Source organism: Pristiophorus japonicus, unplaced genomic scaffold, assembly GCF_044704955.1.
Source record: "Pristiophorus japonicus isolate sPriJap1 unplaced genomic scaffold, sPriJap1.hap1 HAP1_SCAFFOLD_130, whole genome shotgun sequence".
In the NCBI taxonomy this organism is placed as follows: Eukaryota; Metazoa; Chordata; class Chondrichthyes; family Pristiophoridae; genus Pristiophorus; species Pristiophorus japonicus.
In genome coordinates this window covers 1,526,258-1,546,904 of record NW_027250967.1, presented here as the reverse complement: position 1 = coordinate 1,546,904, position 20,647 = coordinate 1,526,258, and the positions used below count along the sequence as shown (strand labels likewise).

General features: G+C 45.5%; 2 non-coding genes across 2 annotated transcripts; one reads left to right on the top strand and one right to left on the bottom strand.

Annotated features, from left to right (window-relative positions):
• Positions 1–241: 241 nt before the first annotated feature.
• trnaw-cca (transfer RNA tryptophan (anticodon CCA)) lies at positions 242–313 on the top strand. The gene has a single exon. It is a non-coding gene; the product is annotated as a tRNA-Trp (tRNA).
• An 11,756-nt stretch (positions 314–12,069) lies between these two features.
• trnak-cuu (transfer RNA lysine (anticodon CUU)) lies at positions 12,070–12,142 on the bottom strand. Its single transcript has one exon. It is a non-coding gene; the product is annotated as a tRNA-Lys (tRNA).
• Positions 12,143–20,647: the final 8,505 nt, after the last annotated feature.

The window sequence follows — 20,647 nt, the reverse complement described above, 5'->3', positions numbered from 1 at the left end:
CAGGACAAATGATTGAAGTATCGACTGTCCCTCAGTTCGCATTTCTTTCATTGTGCAAAAGAAGGTGACGGGTTAATTAATTATGCTTTTCCATGAACGCAACACAAAAGTTTAAGAAAAAAACATACGGTGACTGGCAGATGAGCGTTGCTTCTGACACCTGGTGGGAATGGGCGGGGAATTTAAAGCCCCTTGTGTTGTGAAAGCTTCATATAGAGGAACATCTCAGACACATTGTGTAGGCCTCGTGGCGCAACGGTAGCGCGTCTGACTCCAGACCAGAAGGTTGCGTGTTCAAATCACGTCGGGGTCACTGTTCTTTCAGCATTAATATTTTCTTTGCTGTTTGGCAATAACCAGACCCTTGTTCCAAGGTCTGTCTCATTGTTTCCCCAGTGTCAGGCAGAGATGCGCCTGCTGCCCTCATTTAATTCATGTGACAGGACACACAAGTTCCAAATCAACTTGCAGGTGGCCTCACACACCGCCGAGCGGTCGAAGGTGCTGTGATTAGATCGCAGTTTTCTCTGGAGGTGTGGGTTTGAATCCAACTTCTGACATTTCTTGTTTTTAATCATAAAGCGAAACTCATTGTTTGAAACCACGACCAACTCCTTAAAACTGGGATTCAGCAGTTCACCTGCTCGCTTAACATTTCCGTCTGACCTGGTGCTGAAAGTGGAGATGTTTCCACAATGTCGCGGTTAACACGTTCACCTCACACGCGAAAGCTCACCAGGCGGGAATATTTTCTGTAGCTTTCTCCTCATGCATGCTCAGGGGCGAGTTTGTTCTCCTGTGAAAAGTTCATAAGATGATAAACATGTAAGGATTAGGGGCCGGAGTACGCCATCCGGCCCCTCGAGCCTGGTCCACCATTCAAGAAGATCCTGGCAGTTCCTCGACAGCAAGTTTAAACATCTGGGGCGGAGCCAACAGGCGACTGTCTGCAATCAGTGAGAGAACGGTATGTTTGGCAGAAGCCTGGCGAGCTCAGTCAGTGAAATATAAGACTTTTAATCTCAGGGTCGTGGTTTCGACACCAACATTGGACATTGACATTTTTCATAGAATTAGAGAATGATAGAAGTTTGCAGCACAGAAGGAGGGCATTTTGGCCCATCACTTCCACCCCGGCCAACAAGAGGCGATCCAGCTTCATCCCACTTTCCAGCTCTGGGTCCATAACCCTGCAGGTTATGGCACTTCAGGTGCACATCCAAATACTTTTTACATGTGGTATCTGCCTCCGCCATTCTTTCAGGCAGCGAGTTCCTGACCGTTACAAACCTCTGCATGAAGAATTTTACCTTCAAATCCTCTTTAAACCTTCTACCAATTACTTTAAATATATGCCCCCTGGTTGTTGACCCCTCTGCTATCCACTATATCTAGGCCCCTCATAATTTTATACATCTCAATGTTGTCTCCCCTCAGCCTCCTCTGTTCCAATGAAAACAAACCCAGCCGATCCAATCTGTCCTCATAGCTAAGATTCTCCACGCCTGGCAACATCCTCGTATATCTCCTCTGTACCCTCTCGTACAATCACATAATTCCTGTAATACGGTGATCAGAACTGCACACAGTACTCCAGCTGTGGCCGAACCAGTGTTTTATACATTTCAAGCATAACCAACCTGCTCTTCTATCCCATGCCTCAGCCAATAAAGGTAAGCATTCCGTGCGCCTTCTTACCCACCTTATCCAACTGGCCTGCTCCCTTCAGGGATCTGTGGACATGCACTCCAAGGTCCCTTTGTTCTTCCACACTTCTCAATGTCCGACCATTTAATGTATGTTTCTTTCCTTGTTTGCCCTCCCCAAATGCACAGCCTCACACTTCTCTGGATTAAATTAGTATCACCTGAAAATGTTTTAATCATACCTCCTATATTTAGGTTTAGATTATTGATGTTGCCACTAAAAGCCAGGGACCTAGCACTGAGCCCTGTGGAACCCCACTGGAACCATCCTTCCAGTCCCAAACACTCCCATCAAACATTACCCTTTGCTTCCTGCCTCTGAGCCAATTTTGCATCCAACTTGCCACTTTGCCCTGGTCCCATGGGCTTTTACTTTCGTGACCAGTCTTCCATGTGGGAACTTGGCGAAAGCTTTGCTAAAATCCTGATACACTACATCATACGCACTGCCCTCATCAATCCACTTGGTTACCTCCTCAAAAAATTCAATCAAGTGAGTCAGACAAAAGCTTCCCTGAACAAACCCATGCTGACTATCTGTGATTAACCCATGTCTTTCTAAATGCAGAAATTAAATCATTGATAAATTTTATCCTGCTTTCACGGGAAAACACCATTAATTAACTGATGATCTTTATTGTGTATGTATAAAATAAGTATACATCCTGTACACTCAATGTACAGTTACATAAGACCACTGGATGCACCTTCACACTGTATGCACTATGCTTATACCACCAAAGGGTGCAACTGGTGGAGACCTCGGGGTCACCTGTCCACGACAGGTAACCAGGTATAAAAGGGAGCTCACAGTACTGTACCCTCACTCAGGAGCTGCAATAAGTGGACGAAGGTCACCACAGTTCAAGTACAATACCTTACCTCGTGGAGTCATTACTAGAGTGCTTACAAACACAACAACTGGTGACGAGAATACAAATTTCCATGTGACAATGGCTAACCTTGGCACGTTTGAACAATTCGCCGATGGGGAAGATTGGGAGGCCTTTGTGGAAAGGCTCGAACACTTCTTTATTGCGAATGACGTGGGGGAAGTCGACCCGACATTGCTGGCTGATAAGTGCTGAGCTATCCTGCTCAGCAGTTGTGGGCCCACCGTCTATGGCCTTGTCAGGGACCTGCTAGTCCCAGAGAAGACAATAACATATGTGGAGCTCGTAACGCTGATACAGGAACAGCTCAAACCTATAGAGAGCATCCTCACAGCCAGACACCGGTTCTCTCCCCACCGGTGGATCCGAAGGCCAAGAAATCGCAAAATATGCTGCAGACCTGAGACGATTGGCTGCACCATGTGATTTTAGCGATCACCTCACCGAAGCACTAAGGGACATCTTTGTTACTGGAATCGGTCACGAGGGCCTTCTCCACAGGCTCCGCTCTGCGGACACCATGGTCACCCTGCAGAAGGCAATTAACGTGAGCCAGGCGTTCATGATCTCGGCCTGCGATTCCAAGTGGATGTCTCATCCCCAGGACTCTAACCCAGCAAGTACTGTGAACTGAAAGTTGCCTTTTAGAGGCAGGGCTGCTGCTAGCAGTCTCTCTCAGGGAAGAGAGAACAGAACACCGAGTCACAGAATCCTGAGTCCGCCACATGGGGCCAACCGGCCAACCCCATGCTGGCGCTGTGGAGGAAATCAGAGGGACCACCAGTGCCGCTATAAACACTATACTTGCAAAGGCTGTAACATGAAGGGCCACCTCCAGCGAATATGCAAGAGAAATCGTACTCACCGAGTCGATGAAGAGTTGGCTGATCATCCGGAGTCCAGCGACGATGAGGTGTACGGAGTGTTTACCTGCACCACCGAGAGTTCCCCGTTGAAAATGGAAGTTGAAATCAACGATGTTCCAGTCACGATGGAGGTGGACATAGGGGCTAGCCAGTCACTGATGAATCAGGCGGCCTTTGAGAAACTCTGGGACAATCCAATCGAACGACCTAAAATGATCCCGATCGAAGTGAAACTGCTCACCTACACAAACGATACATCCCAGTCGTTGGCAGCGTGGATGTCCAGGTGTCCCATGGCGGCGAGATGCACAGGTTACATTTGTGGATCGTTGCTGGAGATTGTCCAAAACTATTAGGAAGAAGGTGGATGAAAAAGATCACTTGGAGCTGGGAAAAGCTCCAACCTCCAGCGATCGACATCCCTCATGGCCCCGAAGTTGGATCCAGCACAACACCTGAAAAACCAACCACCCAACTCGACTGTGAGGCGACGACACAGACCGCTCAACCCAACGGCGAGATGATCCAGCCCAAACAGCCAGACTTCACCTTCCAGGCTCCAGTGGCAGGACTCCAGAGGAAGAAAATTCACGCAGAAGGTAACTTCCCGGCTTCCGTGGCAGAACCTGGGGAGAAAAGGATCACCGCAGCCTACCTCATGGAGAGAAAGAAGATGGCGTCCGAACCACGAGGTGAAGGGCCTGAAGTCAACATGGCGGCAGCCAGACCACAAGGGATCAACACGTGATGCCGAGCGGCGAACCGGATTGGGGTAAAGATTGCAAGACCCTCTTAAAGGAGACCGGCAACCCATCACTATTAAAGGGACAGTTCCACTCTTTATGCAGCGATGATGGTGATACATATGTAAAAGATGTAACTGACAATTTCAAGTTTGTAAATGTAACTAATCATGATAAGTCAGGCGATTGCGGTCAGAACCAAAGTATTGTGAGAGTCAACGAAGTGATGACGTGCGATGCTGGGATTTACAAGCATGCCGACAAAACCAAGGGCAACCTCCCGTCAGCACCTTGGTCCCGCGACCATGTAGCCTGCCCCTCCGGGATCAATGTGATACCCCAGGGAGTGTGGCCACACACAGAGGGAGCATACCAGCTGCAGGCCCAGTGATCAGCGGACGGCAAAGGCACCTTTACCGGTACCCTGCCCCCTCTCTGGCCACCAGGGCCAGTACTGGGAGCGAGCGGATAGCACCCTGCTGTCCTCCCAACGGGACCTGGGATGACCAGGCTCCCACTATCGCTGAAGAGCAGCAGGGAGACAATGCAGCCTTCAAAGGAGGACAGGGAGGCCACACACTCCTGTGGCTCTGCCCATCATGAGGCAACGGCAAAGGCTCTGAGACTCAGCCAGGTGAGCGATCTGAGCCCACCCAGCTGGCAGGGGACACAGCGCCGCCATCAGACAACCTGGACACAGTCTGGTTACTCTGGAACTAGTGTCCTCACCCACCTGCACCTACACAACCCAGGGGCAAGGCTGTGATACCAAGTATGTACCTTACCTGTAAAATGTACTTGTTCCACTACTGTAGAACCCAAACAGTGATGTAACTAATCCAATGTTTTTTTGTTCTTTCTGTCTGTACAGGTGTGCACTTGCAGGTGTTGAGCCACACACATGGTCTATGTATGGGGGGGCTGAATGGATGTATATAGCCATGGACACACATGGATCACACCCAGAACCCACTCAACCCCCACTGCAACCTCCAACCATCCACTGCTGAACATTTCCCAATGTCGTGGCAATAAGGATTTGGGGGTCCACAGGGAGAGAACCAAGCCAAAGCATAGACAAGGTGCAAGGGCTTTGGGTCTCGGGCCAGAGCACACAATGCAAAGGCCAGTGGCACAAGACTAAGGGGAGAGTGATGCTGTGTATATATAATATAAGTATACTCCCTGCACACTCAATGTACAGTTACAAAAGACTACTGGATGTACCTTCACATTATATACACTATGCCTGTAGCACCAGAGAGTGCAACTGGTGGAGACCTAGGGATCACCGGAACACGACAGGTAACCAGGTATAAAACGGAGCTCACCATACTGTACCCTCACTCAGGAACTGCAATAAATGGACTAAGGTCACCACAGTTCAAGTACAATACCTTGCCTCTTGGAGTCATTACTTGAGTGCTTACAGACACAATAGAAAGAGATTGAACATTAAATGGTAGGACATTGAGAATTGTAGAGGAACAAAGCGACCTGGGAGTGCATGTCCACAGATCCCTTAAGGTAGCAGGCAAGGTGGATTAGCTGGTTAAGAAGACATACAGAATGCTGGCCTTTATTAGCCGAGGCCTAGAACAAGAGAGCAGGTGGATTATGCTTGAATATAAAACACTGGTTAGGCCACAGCTGGAGTACTGCGTGCAGTTCTCGTCACCACTATACAGGAAGAAGACTGTGATTGCACTGGAGACTTACAGAGGAGATTTCGAGGATGTTATCGGGAGTGGAGAATCTTAGCTATGAGGACAGATTGGATAGGCTGGAGTTGTTTTTCTTGGAAAAAGTGGGCTAATGGGAGGCATCATTGAAGTGTATACAATTATGAGGGGCCTTGATATAGTGGACAGAATGTGCCCATTTCCCTTAGCAGAGGGGTCAACAACCATGGGGCATAAATTTTAAGTCATTGGTAGAAAGTGTAGGGGGGATTTGAGGGAAAATTTCATCACGCAGAGGGTCTGGAACTCACTGCCTGAAAGGGTGGGAGAGGCAGAAACGCTCACCACATTTAAAAAGTGCTTGGATGTGCACCTGAAGTGCCGTAACCTGCAGGGTTATAGACCGAGAGCTGGAAAGTGGGATTAGGCTGGAGAGCCTGTTATTGGCCGGCACGGTCACGATGGGCCGAAATGGTCTCCTTCCATGCTGTAAACTTCTGATTATATAATTCTATGAAAAATAATCACCAAAAGTGGCGCTCGCACCTCTGACCCTGAGATTTAGAATCTCATGATCTGCTGACTGAGTTAGCTGGGCTTCTGCAAAATGCACCTTTTTGTCGTTGATTGCAGCCAGGCGCCTGTTGGCTCCGCCCCAGATGTTTAAACTTGCTGTCGAGGAACTGCCAGGATCTTCTTGAATGATGGACCAGGCTCGAGGGGACGAATGGCGTACTCCGGCCCCTAATCCTTACATGCTTATGATCTTACGACATTTCGCAGGAGAACAAACTTGCCCCTGAGCATGCATGAGGAGAAAGCTCCAGAAAATAATCCCGCCTGGTGAGCTTTCGCGTGTGAGGCGAACGTGTTAACCGCTACACTGCGGAAACATCTCTACTTTCAGCACCAGGTCAGACGGAAGTGTTAAGCGAGCAGGTGGATGCAAAATCCCACTTTTCAGGCGTTGGTCGTGGTGTCAAACAATGAGTTTCACTTCATGATTAAAAACAGGAAGTGTCAGAAGTGTGAGGTGAACCCACACCTCCAGAGGAGACTGCGACCTAAACACAGAACCTTGGACCGCTCGGCCATCCTGACTATTTAGGGCTATATGTGGCCAACTGCAGGTTTATTTTGAACTTTAGTGTCCTGTCACATGAAATAAATGAGGGCAGCAGGTATATCTCTGCCTGACACCGGGGAAATAGTGAGACAGACCTTGGAGCAAGGGTCTGGTTATTGCCAAACAGCAAAGAAAATATTAATTCCCGAATTACCCTGAAGAACAGTGACCTCGACGTGATCTGGGGTCAGACGCGCTACCGTTGCGCCACGAGGTCGATACAGCACATCGGAAATGTTTGACTATATGAAGGTTTCACAATACAAGGGGCTTTCAAATCCCCGCCCATTCCCACCGGTGTCAGAAGCAGCGCTCACCTGCCAGTCACCGTATGTTTTTTTGTTCAACTTTTGTGTTGCTTTCACGGGATTGCATCATGAATTAACCCGTCACCTTCTTTTGCACAATGAAAGAAATGCTAACTGAGGCAGAGTCGATACTTCAACCATTTTTTCTGTGCTTTGCATAGAAACATAGAAACATAAAAACATAGAAACATAGAAAACAGGTGCAGGATTAGGCCATTCGGCCCTTCGAGCCTGCACCACCATTCAATATGATCATGACTGATCATTCACCTCAGTACACCTTTCCTGCTTTCTCTTCATACCTTTGATACCTTTAGCCGTAATGGCCACATTTAACTCCCTTTTGAATATATCTAACGAACTGGCCTCAACAACTTTCTGTGGTAGAGAATTCCACAGGTTCAGAATTCTCTGAGTGAAGAAGTTTCTCCTCATCTCGGTCCTAAATGGCTTACCCCTTGTCCTTAGACTGTGACCCCTGGTTCTGGACTTCCCCAATATCGGGAACATACTTCCTGCCTCTAACCTGTCCAATCCCATCAGACCTGTATATGTTCTATGCGATCCCTTCTCATTCTTCTAAATTCCAGTGAAGAAAAGTCTAGTTGATCCAGTCTTTCTTTACATGTCAGTCCTGTCCTCCCGGGAATCAGTCTGGTGAACCTTCGCTGCACTCCCTCAATAGCAAGAATGTCCTTCCTCAGATTAGGAAACCAAAACTGTACACAATATTCCAGGTGAGGCCTCACCAAGGCCTGCGTCCGCGCACATACAGAGGCTGAATTCCAGGACATAGTCGATGTATTTACTGAGGCGTATGAAAGCATGAGCCTTACGCTAAACATCCGTAAGACAAAGGTCCTCCACCAGCCTGTCCTCACCGCACAGCACTTCCCTCCAGTCATCAAGACCCACGGCGCGGCCCTGGACACCATGGACCACTTCCCATATCTCGGGAGCCTCCTATCAACAAGAGCAGGCATCGGCGACGAGATTCAACACGGCCTCCATGCGCCAGTGCAGCCTTCGGCCGCTTGAGGAAAAGAGTGTTTGAAGACCAGGCCCTCAAAGCTGTCACCAGGCTCATGGTCTACAGGGCTGTAGTAATACCTGTCCTCCTGTAAGGCTCAGAGACATGGACCATGTACAGTCGACACCTCAAGTTGCTGAAGAAATATCACCAACGATGTCTCCGCAAGATCCTACAAATCCCCTGGGAGGACAGACGCACCAACATCAACGGCCTTATTCAGGCTAACATCCTCAGCTTTGAATCACTAACCACACTCGATCAGCTCCGCTGGGCAGGCCACATAGTCCGCATGCCAGACACAAGACTCCCAAATCAAGTGCTTACTCGGAACTCCTTCATGGCAAAAGAGCCAAAGTGGGCAACAGAAACTCGACAAGGACACACTCAAAGCCTCCCTGATAAAGTGCAACATCCCCACTGACACCCAGGAGTCCCTGACCCAAGACCATCCGAGAGGGCGCTGAGCACCTTGAGTCTCAACGTCGAGTGCATGCAGAAATCAAGTGCAGACAACAGAAAGAGCGTTCGGCAAACCTGTCCCACCCATCCCTTCCCTCAACGACTATCTGTCCCACCTGTGATAGGTTCTGTGGCTCTAGTATTAGACTGTTCAGCCATGAAAGAACTCACTTTACGAGTGGAAGCAAGTCTTCCTCGATTCCGAGGGACTGCCAATATAGATTCCAAAATTCATGGAAACCCCCCAGTGTTTCGACTCACTGAAAAGGAAATTCGATTTAAACCTATTAAACATAAAGTTTGGGATTCTAAAAAGCATATGGAAGAAATCTACAATTCTTAACCAAATTTGGGATTTTAAAAGACATGTTTGGGCCTGTGGTTAAAAGCTGCAGTGACAGAGGGGTGGGATTTAGAGTTTGGATATTGTAGATAATCAGTTTGTCTGGGGGAGCTCTTTAACCATAGTCAGACCCCAGAAAACATTAGCATTTAAACAATCGACCACAGAAGAAACATTATCCACCCCACCCACAGGATCCAAATATCACATCCATATTCCAACACCTTTTCAACATGTATAGAAATATCTGGCTCAGCTCAGACTTCGCGAAGCCAAAGCAGTGCTATTACAATGGACAAGAGTTCATCAGTTCATAAATAAGGAGTATCACCATCCCAAAGTCTATCAACACCAGATTAAAACATTTAATCAAGTCTCAGTTAGCTAGTCCGCCAAAACTTACACAAAGAAGAACACTTAAATCAATGGGCAGCAAAACTTAAACAAAAGAAACGTTAGATTTGGCACGAAGATTAAGCAGCCTCTCAGAGTATAACTGGGAGCCTTTCGTACCAAGAGCAACCTATTTTTCTGACCATTACTTTGGAACAACAAGATCAAGATCGAGAGCAAACGGCGAGATAACACAGGAAGAGACATCACGACATCGGAGAAAAGAACTTCAAAAAACCAATCAGTGGAACATCAATACCAACTGACTTGGTAACAGGCATCAACCGGACCACCGCGACCGACGGGCCCAACCAGGAAAATCAACCACTCGAAAACCGGCATCCACGCAAGTTTTCCACACTACAATTTGTGCCTCGACTGTCCAGCAGGTAAAAATTACCGAAACAACTTAAAACCCGATTGATGACAAAGGATACCGGCTTCGGGACAGTCAGAATACTTCGTCACAGACAAGGCACCGGAAGGCTGGAAGGTAGATCACACCGGTTGCGGGAGAGCTGGTTGGTGGTGACATGGAAGTGTCTGCAGTGTGCGGGATAAGACTGCTTCCACACATCCACAATGAATGTCCCACCCTTTATTTGGGAAAAGTACAATTGAGAGTGGACAAGTTCCATCCCGGTCAGAGCAATCTGAAGCTTTAACTGACTGACACCCTGGTTTGGGATTGTAATGTCTGTCAGCATGTAATGCTTGTAGCTCCACACTGTGGATGTGGACGTATTGTGTACTGCAACTGTATAGTTAATCATTAAACAGAACAGGCTCTTTCCGGAGAGTTCCGAGAGAGCAGCCTGTATGTTAGGAAGCTGTGTGTGCTGTGCTGTGTGAAGATATCACAGGGATGTCTTGCAATATGTGCATCTATCTGTCTCTGTGGTGCAATGGATTAGTGCGTTCAGCTATTAACTGCAAGGTTGGTGGATCGTAGCCCATTCAGGGACAAAGCCTTTTCATTGTTTCTCCCTGAGGATTCGGTGCCGTGCAGTTCCAGGTTGTCATTGTGCGTTTTGGCTGCATGAATATATTACGCAACCATTGTCAGCTGTGCTGTTATCAAGTTATACCAACTGTTACTTGCATTTTCGCGTGGTTGTTCATTGTCTCGTCGCCAATTGAAACGCTCATAATAAAGAATGAAACTGAGTACTGTGACCATTGAGTAAGTGTGACATCAGCTCCTTTAATAAAACTCCAGAGTGCTTTTATACCATGGTGCCAAGGGATGCTGGAATCCCTTGGGACTCCAACAGGTCGGCCCTCTGGTGGTGGTGTGATACAGATCGGCAAGGTTTAAATACATCACACAAGGTGTGTACGGAAATCAACCATCAAAAGCCCTGTCATTAACCACAGGGGTTTCCTGCAATTTTCTGATCGCAAAGCGCTTTCAGTCCTTGTCCTTAAAATTGCAGATGTGGGAATTGGGGAGTTTAATGACTTTGAAAGGAGAACATTGTTGTTTGGTGCAGTTCCGTTCAGAGAAATGTTTGTGAAAGGAACGTTTTGCAGAGAGAGGGATTGAGCATTTCAGCTTGTTGCTGAACACTTCTCTCTGGGCACTGAGCTAAGCAGCAGTTTCCTTAGTGTAGCGGTTGTCATGTTTGCCTCACACGCGAAAGGTCTCTGTTTCGAGCCTGGGCGGAAACATTATTTGCGAAGCAAAAACTTGTCTGCAATAAAATTGAACAAAAGCTGTCCGAGATACATTGTCGCATGAGCAATTAACGTTTTAAAACTAATCTGCTCAAATACAGAGTGTGTAAAATCAGATCGGGGATAAAGGGTTAAAGTTTCACTAATGATTAAAGTTCAGTTTTTGAAATTTCGATTGTCCCTGTTCGCTTTTCTTTCATTCTGTGAAACAACACTATCGGTTTATCCCATCAGATCGAAGATGCATTTGAAACCCACAAACAACTCATTAATTATTGGCTCTTCCCCAGTTCCAGAGCTCAGAGGGTTATTGTCCATCCCTGGGATGCAAACTACCTCGGACCCGGGGCAAAGCTCCTCGTGCACCGAGCACAGGCTCAAGAAAACCCCGGGGGAGAGGATATCCCGATCACTGGGCCTTCCAGCAACACTGAACAAGCGTCCGGTCTGAAAATTTCCCGAGTAATAACTTGTAACTGAAGCATCCAACAGTCAGGATGGCCGAGTGGTCTAAGGCGCTGCGTTCAGATTGCAGTCTGTTCTGGTAGTGTGGATTCGATTCCCACTACTGACATTCAGTGTTTTTAATTACAAACTCATTTGTTTTGACACCACTCTGAAGTGCTTTGCGAAATCCATCGAACTTCATAAAATTACTCCACTTCAATGACAAACGGTGATATCAAAGTTACTTCCCAAACCGGGAAACGATCCCGGGTGGCTGCAGCGAAAGGAATGGTTTTGTGAAGCATTGAAAGGTGCCCTCGAAATAATAGAAGATTATGGGTTCATTAATGATGTTTTTCCGTGAAAGCAACATAAATTTTAAGGAACAGTAATCGACTAACATGGGGCTCAAACCCACGACCCTGAGATTAAGAGTCTCATGCTCTACCAACTGAGCTAGTCGGGCTTCTCAACATCTACCCTGTCAATCCCCTTCAGAATATTGTCCGTTTCAACGAGATCACCTCCCATTCTTCGAAACTCCAGAGAGTATCGGCATATTCTACACAATCACTCATCATAGGACAGCCCTCTCATCCCAGGAATCAATATGTTGAACCTCTGTTGCACCATCTCCAAGGCAAGTATATCCTTCCTTAGATAAGTACTATGGGCGAATATCCTGTTTTTCTGCTGATTCTACGGTTGAATAAAAAGTTATTAAAATTCAACAGTCGCTGGTCAAACATATTTGTATTTCCTTCAGTGTGCAATACATGTGGGTACATTAATGCTGATTGAAACAATTATTCAGTATTTCACCGACTTGAATTATTTTTAATGAACTTGCTCTGTAACAATGTTTTCCCTGACCGAAAATCAAACACTGACCACAGCAATGAGAACACCAAACCCTTACCACTAGACTGCCAGGGAGCACTGTTTGCAGTTGCCCCATAGTACCGAATATATAGCCCACAGTACAAGAGTAAGGAAGACTTGCTACAATTATACAGGGCCCTGGTGATACCACACCTGGAGTACTGCACACAGTTTTGGTCTCCTTATCTGAGGAAGGATACACTTGCCTGGGAGGTGGTAAAACAGAGGTTCACCAGATTGATTCCAAGGATGAGAGGACTGTCTTAAGTTGAGAGATTGTGTAGAATGGGACTATACTCTCCGGTAGTTTAGAAGAATGAGAGGTGATCTCATTGAAACACACAATATTCTGAAGGGGATTGACAGGGTAGATGCTGAGATGTTGTTTCCCCCGGGCTGGAGTATCTAGAACCAAGGGGCACAGTCTCAGGTTAAGGGTCGGCCATTTAAGACAGAGATGAGGAGGAATTTCTTCACTCAGGGGGTTATGAATCTGTGGAATTCTCTGCCCCACAGGCCTGTGGATGCTGAGTCTCTGAATATATTCAAGGCTGCGTTCGATAATTTTTGGAGTCTCAGGGAATCAAGGGATCGCGAGATCGAGCGGGAAAGTGGAGTTGAGATCGACGATCAGTCATGATCACATTGAATGGTGGAGCAGGCTTGAGGGGCCGTATGGCCTACTACTGCTCCGATTTCTTATGTTGTTATCTGTACTGGCTCTGTAAAAGAAATTTCCATTAGTCCCATTACCCAGCACCCTGCAAATGTTTCTTTTTCAACTATATTTTCCTTTGGAAAGTTACTATTAAATCTGCTTCCAAAACCCTGTCAGGCAGAAAAATATTCACATTAATTTTATACAGACCCATTTTAGACATTACTTTCCCTGCTTTGCATGTCATGCGTGGGCAAATGCATGGCAGATGAAGTATGATGTGGATAAATGTGAGGTTATCCACTTTGCTGGTAAAATCAGAGAGACAGACTATTATCTGAATGGTGACAGATTAGGAAAAGGGGAGGTGCAATGAGACCTGGGTGTCATGGTACATCAGTCATTGAAGGTTGGCATGCTGATACAGCAGGCGGTTAAGAAAGCAAATGGCATGTTGGCCTTCATAGGGAGGGGATTTAAGTACAGGGGCAGGGAGGTGTTACTGCAGATGTACAGGGCCTTTGTGTGGCCGAACCTGGAGTATTGTGTACAGTTTTGGACTCCTAACTTGAGGAAGGACATTCTTGCTATTGAGGGAGTACAGTGAAGGTTCACGAGACTGATTCCCGGGATGGCGGGACTGACATATCAAGAAAGACTGGATCAACTGGGTTGTATTCACTGGAGTTCAGAAGAACGAGAGGGGATCTCAGAAACATTTAAAATTCTGACGGAGTTCGACAGGTTAGATGCAGGAAGAATGTTTCCAATGTTGAGGAAGTCCAGAACCAGGGGTCACATTCTAAGGATAAGGGGTAAGCCATTTCGGACCGAGATGAGGAGAAACTTCTTCACCCAGACAGTGGTGAACCTGTGAAATTCTCTACCACAGAAAGTTGTTGAGGCCAATTCACTAAATATATTCAAAAACGAGTTAGATGTCGTCCATACTACTAGGGGGATCAAGGGGTATGGCGAGGAAGCAGAAATGGGGTACTGAAGTTGCATGTTCAGTCATGAACTCATTGAATGGCGGTGCAGGCTCAAAGGGCCGAATGGCCTACTCCTGCACCTATTTTCTCTGTTTCTATTTTTCTGTGAATTACTATCTTGTCTAATTTTACACACTGCATTTTAGGACATTGCTTTAAAATGTTTGGTGCCTGCGGCACCAGCCATTGTTAGATTTAGTCACACACCATCCTGACTTGGAAATATATCGGTCATTTCTTCATCGTCAATGGGTTAAAAGTCTCGAACTCGCTCCCGAACAGCTCTGTGGGAGCACCTTCACCACACGGACTGCAGCGGTTCAAGATGATGGCTCACAACCACCTTCTCAAGGGCAATTAGGGTTGGGCAATAAATTCTGGCCTTGCCAGTGACACCCAGATCCTGTGAATTAATATAATAAAACACTATTTTAGGAGTCTGGTTCTAAATATTCTTTGCTGACGACACCAGGAATCTGGGGCAACTTTTGTCAAATTGGGCTCAAAACTGGAGCGGTAATTCCTCCCGTGCACAGAAAATAGAATCAGTATTGAAGATAAAATCACATGGTGCTCATTTTCAGAATCAACGCAGTAAGATTTGAAATAAAGTGAAAGAATTTCACAGTGAAAGGATTTGGAAATTAAATGTGACTTGTATTTCGCTCTTTAATTAAACTTTGTGGCGTCTGTCTGCCATTCATGTCTCTGTTGAATAAGGAAGGAGTGGTTTGACATTGACCAGACTGCATTGTTCCTGATATTTGTGGGCTCATCGTTTATAATGAGATGTTTCTTAACTATTGGTCATTGCCCACTTTAGCTCAACCGTTGCTTCGTCGTACCAACTTTGTGAAAAGTTTGAATTTGTCTGAATGCACTTGCTGCCTGGTGTTTTTGTTGTCATTTTCAATCCCCTTCTTTCGCACTGAAACAAATTGTAACCGTGTTTTTAAATTAGCAGTGCGAGAATTTTGCAGGGCATATTTAAATGCTTCACAAAACCTTTCCAATCACTTCAGTTACCAGGGTTCGATTCCCAGTTAGGGAAGTAATTTTGCTACCACAAAGTTTAGTAATTTAATTAAATGACACAGATGACCCAAAGCACTTCAGAGTGGTGTCAAAACAAATGCGTTGATAATTAGAAAGAAGGAATGTCAGAAGTTAGACTTGAGTTTCTGGGATGGAGTATAAATCACCCTCTGTGCACTGGAACTGGGAAGGGTGAATAATGAATGAGTTGTTTCCGGGTTTGAAATGCGGCTCAGATCTGCTGGTATTAACCGATAGCATTGTTGAGCAGAATGAAAGAAATGCTAACATGATCACTGAGGGTCAGTCGAAACTTCAACAACTTCATTTTAATAATTTGTGAAACTTTAATCATTGAGGAAGTTTTATTCCCTTTCTGATTTTACACACTCTGTATTTTAGGAGACTGGTTTTAAATGTTCATTGCTCACCATGGGATCAGAGAAGTTTACAGGACGGAAGGAGGGAATGAACAATTAAAATCAGTTTTTGTTACAAAAATAACATTTTCATTTGGGCTCGAACCAGGGATTTTTCGCGGGTGAGGCGAACAAGATAACCGCTACACTAAAGAAACTGCTGCTTAGTGCAGTACCCAGAGAGAAGTGTTCAGTGACAAGCTGAAATGCTGAATCCGTTTCTGCAAAAAATTCCTTTCACAAACATTTCTCTGACCGAAACTGCACAAAACAAAAATGTTCCTTTCAAATGTGCCAATTATTTTCGTTATGCTTTTATTTTGCTTTCATGGGATAAAATAATTAATGATTCCATCATCTTCTTTTACACAATGAAAGAAATGCTAACTGAGAGAATGTCAATCCTTCAATAACTTGTCCTGTGCTCTGCATGTTTGTAATGTCGCCAAGTTTGCTGATGATACAAAGATAGGTGGGAAAGCAAGTTGTGAGGAGGACGCAAACAATCTGCAAAGCGATATCGATAGGGTCAGTGGGTGGGCAGAAATTTGTCAGATGGAGTATAATGTGGGAAATATGAGGTTATCCACTGTGGGAGCAATAATTAAAATGCAAATAATTATTTAAATGGGGAGAGATTACGAAATGCTGCGGTGCAGAGGGACCTGGGGGTCCTTGTACATGAAACACAAAAGGTTAGTATGCAGGTACAGCAAGTAATTAGGAAGGCAAATGGAATGTTAGTCTTTATGACAAGGCGGTTGGAGTACAAAAGCAGGGAAATCCTGCTACAACTGTACAATTGTGAGACCACCAAGTGCAGAAGCTCTAAAGGAAAATAAGAAGTGCAGGGGTGCAATTAAAAAATATATCAGGAAGGCAAAGAGAGAGCATGAAAAAATGTTCACAAGTAAAATCAGGAAAAACACAAACACAAAGACATTAAGTGTAAGAGGATAACTGGAGAAAGAGTGGAGCCTATTAGAGACCACAAAGGAAATCTGTGTGTGGAGGCAGAAGACGTGGCTATGATTCTTAATCGATACTTTGCCTCTTTTTCACAAAAGAGAGGGACTGTTGATGTAGCACTTCAAAGACCGGACCTTGTCCGGGTGAAATGTGCCCGCATTGTCTCAGTTGCTTTTCGACCGAGAGCACCTCTGGTTCTACTAAAGAGTCGAGTCGAGTAGGTCTCAATTCAACATCAGCTCTTTATTTCTCCAGCATATGCACGATGTTTTAGAAATATATTAAGAGCAATGGATAACTAAACAAAGGGTGGGTCTATTAGATACCATGAGGGTAATCGGTGTGTGGAGGCGGAAGATGTGGAGATGGTTCTGAATGAATACTTTGCGTCTGTTTTCACAAAAGAGAGGGGCGATGCAGACACTACTATCAAGGAGAAGAAGTGTGAAATATTAGATGAAATAAACATAGTGAGAGATGAGGTATTAAGAGGTTTAGCAGCTGTGAAAGTGGATATCCCCAGTCCCGGATGAAATGCATCCCAGGCTGTTAAGTGAAGCAAAAGAGGAAATAGCAGAGGCTTTGACCATCATTTTCCAATCCTCTCTGGCTTCAGGTGTGGTGCCAGAGGACTGGAGGGCTGCTAAAGTTGTACCTTTGTTTATGAAAGAAGAAAGGAAGAGACCGAGTAATTACAGGCCAGTCAGCCTAACCTCGGTGGTGGGTAAATTATTGGAAAAAACCTAAAGGACAGGATAAATCTTCACTTAGAAAGACACGGATTAATCAACGACAGTCAGTACGGATTTGTTAAGGGAAGGTCGTGTCTGACTAACTTGATTGAATTTTTTGGGGAGGTAACCAGGAGGGTTGATGAAGGCAAAGCACATGGATTGTAGCAAAGCTTTTGATAAGGTCCCACATGGCAGACTGGTCACAAAAGTAAAAGCCCATGGAATCCAGGGCAAAGTGGCAAGTTGGATCCAAAACTGGCTCGGAGGTATGAAGCAAATGGTAATGGTTGGTGGGTGTTTTTGAGACTGGAAAGATGTTTCCAGTGGGGTTCCGCAGGGCTCAGTACTTGGACCCTTGCTTTTTGTGATTTACATCAATGATCTACACTTGAATATAGGGGTTATGATTGAGAAGTTTGCAGATGCTACTAAAATCTGCGGTGTGGTTGATAATGAAGAAGAAAGCTGCGGAATGCAGGAGGAAATCAATCAACTGGTCAGGTGGGCAGAACAGTGGCAAATGGAGTTTAATCTGGAGAAGTGTGAGGTCATGCATTTTGGGAGGGCTAACAAGGAAAGGGAATACACATTAAATGGTAGGACACTGAGAAGTGCAGAGGAACAAAGGGACATAAGAACATAAGAACATAAGAAATAGGAGCAGGAGTCGGCCATACGGCCCCTCGAGCCTGCTCCGCCATTTAATACGATCATGACTGCTCCGATCATGGACTGGGTCCACTTACCTGCCCGCTCCACATAACCCCTTATTCCCTTATCGTTTAAGAAATTGTCTATATCTGTCTTAAATTTATTCAACGACCCAGCTTCCACAGCTCTCTGGGGCAGTGAATTCCACAGATTTACAACCCTCTGAGAGAAGAAATTTCTCCTCATCTCAGTTTTCAATGGGCGGCCCCTTATTCTAAGATTATGCCTCCTAGTTCTCGTCTCCCCGATCAGTGGAAACATCCTCTCTGCATCCATCTTGTCAAGCACCCTCATAATCTTATACGTTTCGATAAGGTCACCTCTCATTCTTCTGAATTCCAATGAGTAGAGGCCCAACCTACTCAACCTTTCCTCATAAGTCAACCCCCTCATCTCCGGAATCAACCTAGTGAACCTTCTCTGAACTGCCTCCAAAGCAAGTATATCCTTTCGTAAATATGGAAACCAAAACTGCACGCAGTATTCCAGGTGTGGCCTCACCAATACCCTGTATAACTGCAGCAAGACTTCCCTGCTTTTATACTCCATCCCCTTTGCAATAAAGGCCAAGATTCCATTGGCTTTCCTGATCATAAATTTAATTTAAGACAGAGATAGACAGTTTCTTAACTGATAAGGGAATAAGCGGTTATGGGGAGCGGGCAGAGAAGTGGACCTGAGCCCATGTTCGGATCAGCCATGATCGTATTAAATGGAGGAGCAGGCTCGAGGGGCCGTATAGCCTACTCCTGCTCCTATTTCTTATGTTATGTTCTTATCACTTGCTGTACCTGCATACTAACCTTTTGGTTTTCATGCAAAATTACCCCAGGACCCACTGTACTGCAGCACTTTGCAATCCTTCTCCACTTCAATAATAACTTGCTCTTTGATTTTTTCTGCCAATGTTCATAACCTCACACTTTCCAACATTGTATGCCATCTGCCAAATGTTTGCTCACTCACTTAGCCTGTTTATGTCCTTTTGCAGATTTTTTGTATCCTCTTCACACATTGCTTTTCCTCCCATCTTTGTATCATCAGCATACTTGGCAATGTTACACTCGATCCATTTTCCCAAGTCATTAATATAGATTGTAAATAGTTGGGGCCCCAGCATCGATCCCTGCGGCATCCAACTAATTACTGATTGTCAAACCGAAAATAAACCATTTATCCCGACTCTCTGTATTATGTTAGTTAGCCAATCCTCCATCCATGCTAATATATTACCGCCAACCTCGTGAAATTTTATCTTGTGCAGTAACCTTTTGTGTGGCACCTTGTCAAAATGCTTTCTCGAAGTCAAAATACATCACATCCACGAGTTCCCTTTATCCACCCTGTTCATTACATCCTCAAAGAATTAATAATTGCTGTAATCACCATGAATACCTATACTTTCTGTGATAGACCGAGCTTACAGACTATCTGGCTTCTCCTGCCCTTTGCCGGGCACGTGTTCCGGGTTTAATTTTACAAACTGTGTGAGTTCGCTGATCGTGGAGAGACGGTAGGAGCCTCTGTGGCCCCACTGTGAGGATGTGGAAGTGAACACGGTGGCTGGGTGATCCGTGACATTTCTGCAAAGGGCAGCGGAGGAGAAGGATTGAGAACTTTCAGTGTGGGACAGAAGTTGTTTCAGGTGAGCCAACACATTCCTGATCAACACAGAGGGAGCTCACTGGTCAGCTCCCCTTTGTTGCGGTTGTTGTGACAGAGGTTTCTGTCATACAGCGGTTATTACGTTTTATTTACATGAGACAGGGCCCTGGTTCAATCCTGGCCATGAACTTTATGTTTAAACTTGCTATAGAGGAACAATCAGAGGCGAGTTTATTCTCCTGGCAAATGCTGCCTGATCTGCTGAGATTTCCAGCATTTGCTGTTTTTATTTGCTATTTATTCTCCTGGCAAAAGGGCTCCCTTATTCCTTCATTGCACTTTATTTCACTTCAATAACTTTCAGTGAGAGAAAACGGATCCACCGGGGACCTTTCGCGTGTGAGGCCAACGTGATACCCGCTACACTGCAGCCCATCAAAGGGCGAGGAACCACTGAATATAAAGGATGAGCTCACAAATATCAGGGGCAGTGCAGTCTGGTCAACGTCAAACCCTCCTTTCTTATTCAGCTGAGGCATGAACGGGAGTCAGACGTCACAAAGTTTAATTAAAGACACAAATATAAGTAACACTTCGAAATCTTTTCACTGTTAAATTCTTTCACTTTATTTGAAATCCTACTGAATTGAATCTGAAAATGAGCACCATGGGATTTTATCCTCACTGCTGATTCTATTTTCTGTGCACGGTCGGATTAACCGGTGCTGTTAAATTTGACAAAAGTTGCCCCAGATTCCTGGCGTTATCGGCAATGAAGGTTTTGAACCAGACTCCTAAAATACAGTGTGTAAAATGGGTTAATATCCATAAGAACATAAGAAATAGGAGCAGGAGTCGGCCATACGCCCCATCGAGCTTGCCCCGCCATTCAATACGATCATGGCCGATGCGATCATGGACTCAGGTCCACTTCCCTGCCCGCTCCGCAAAGCACAGGACAAATGA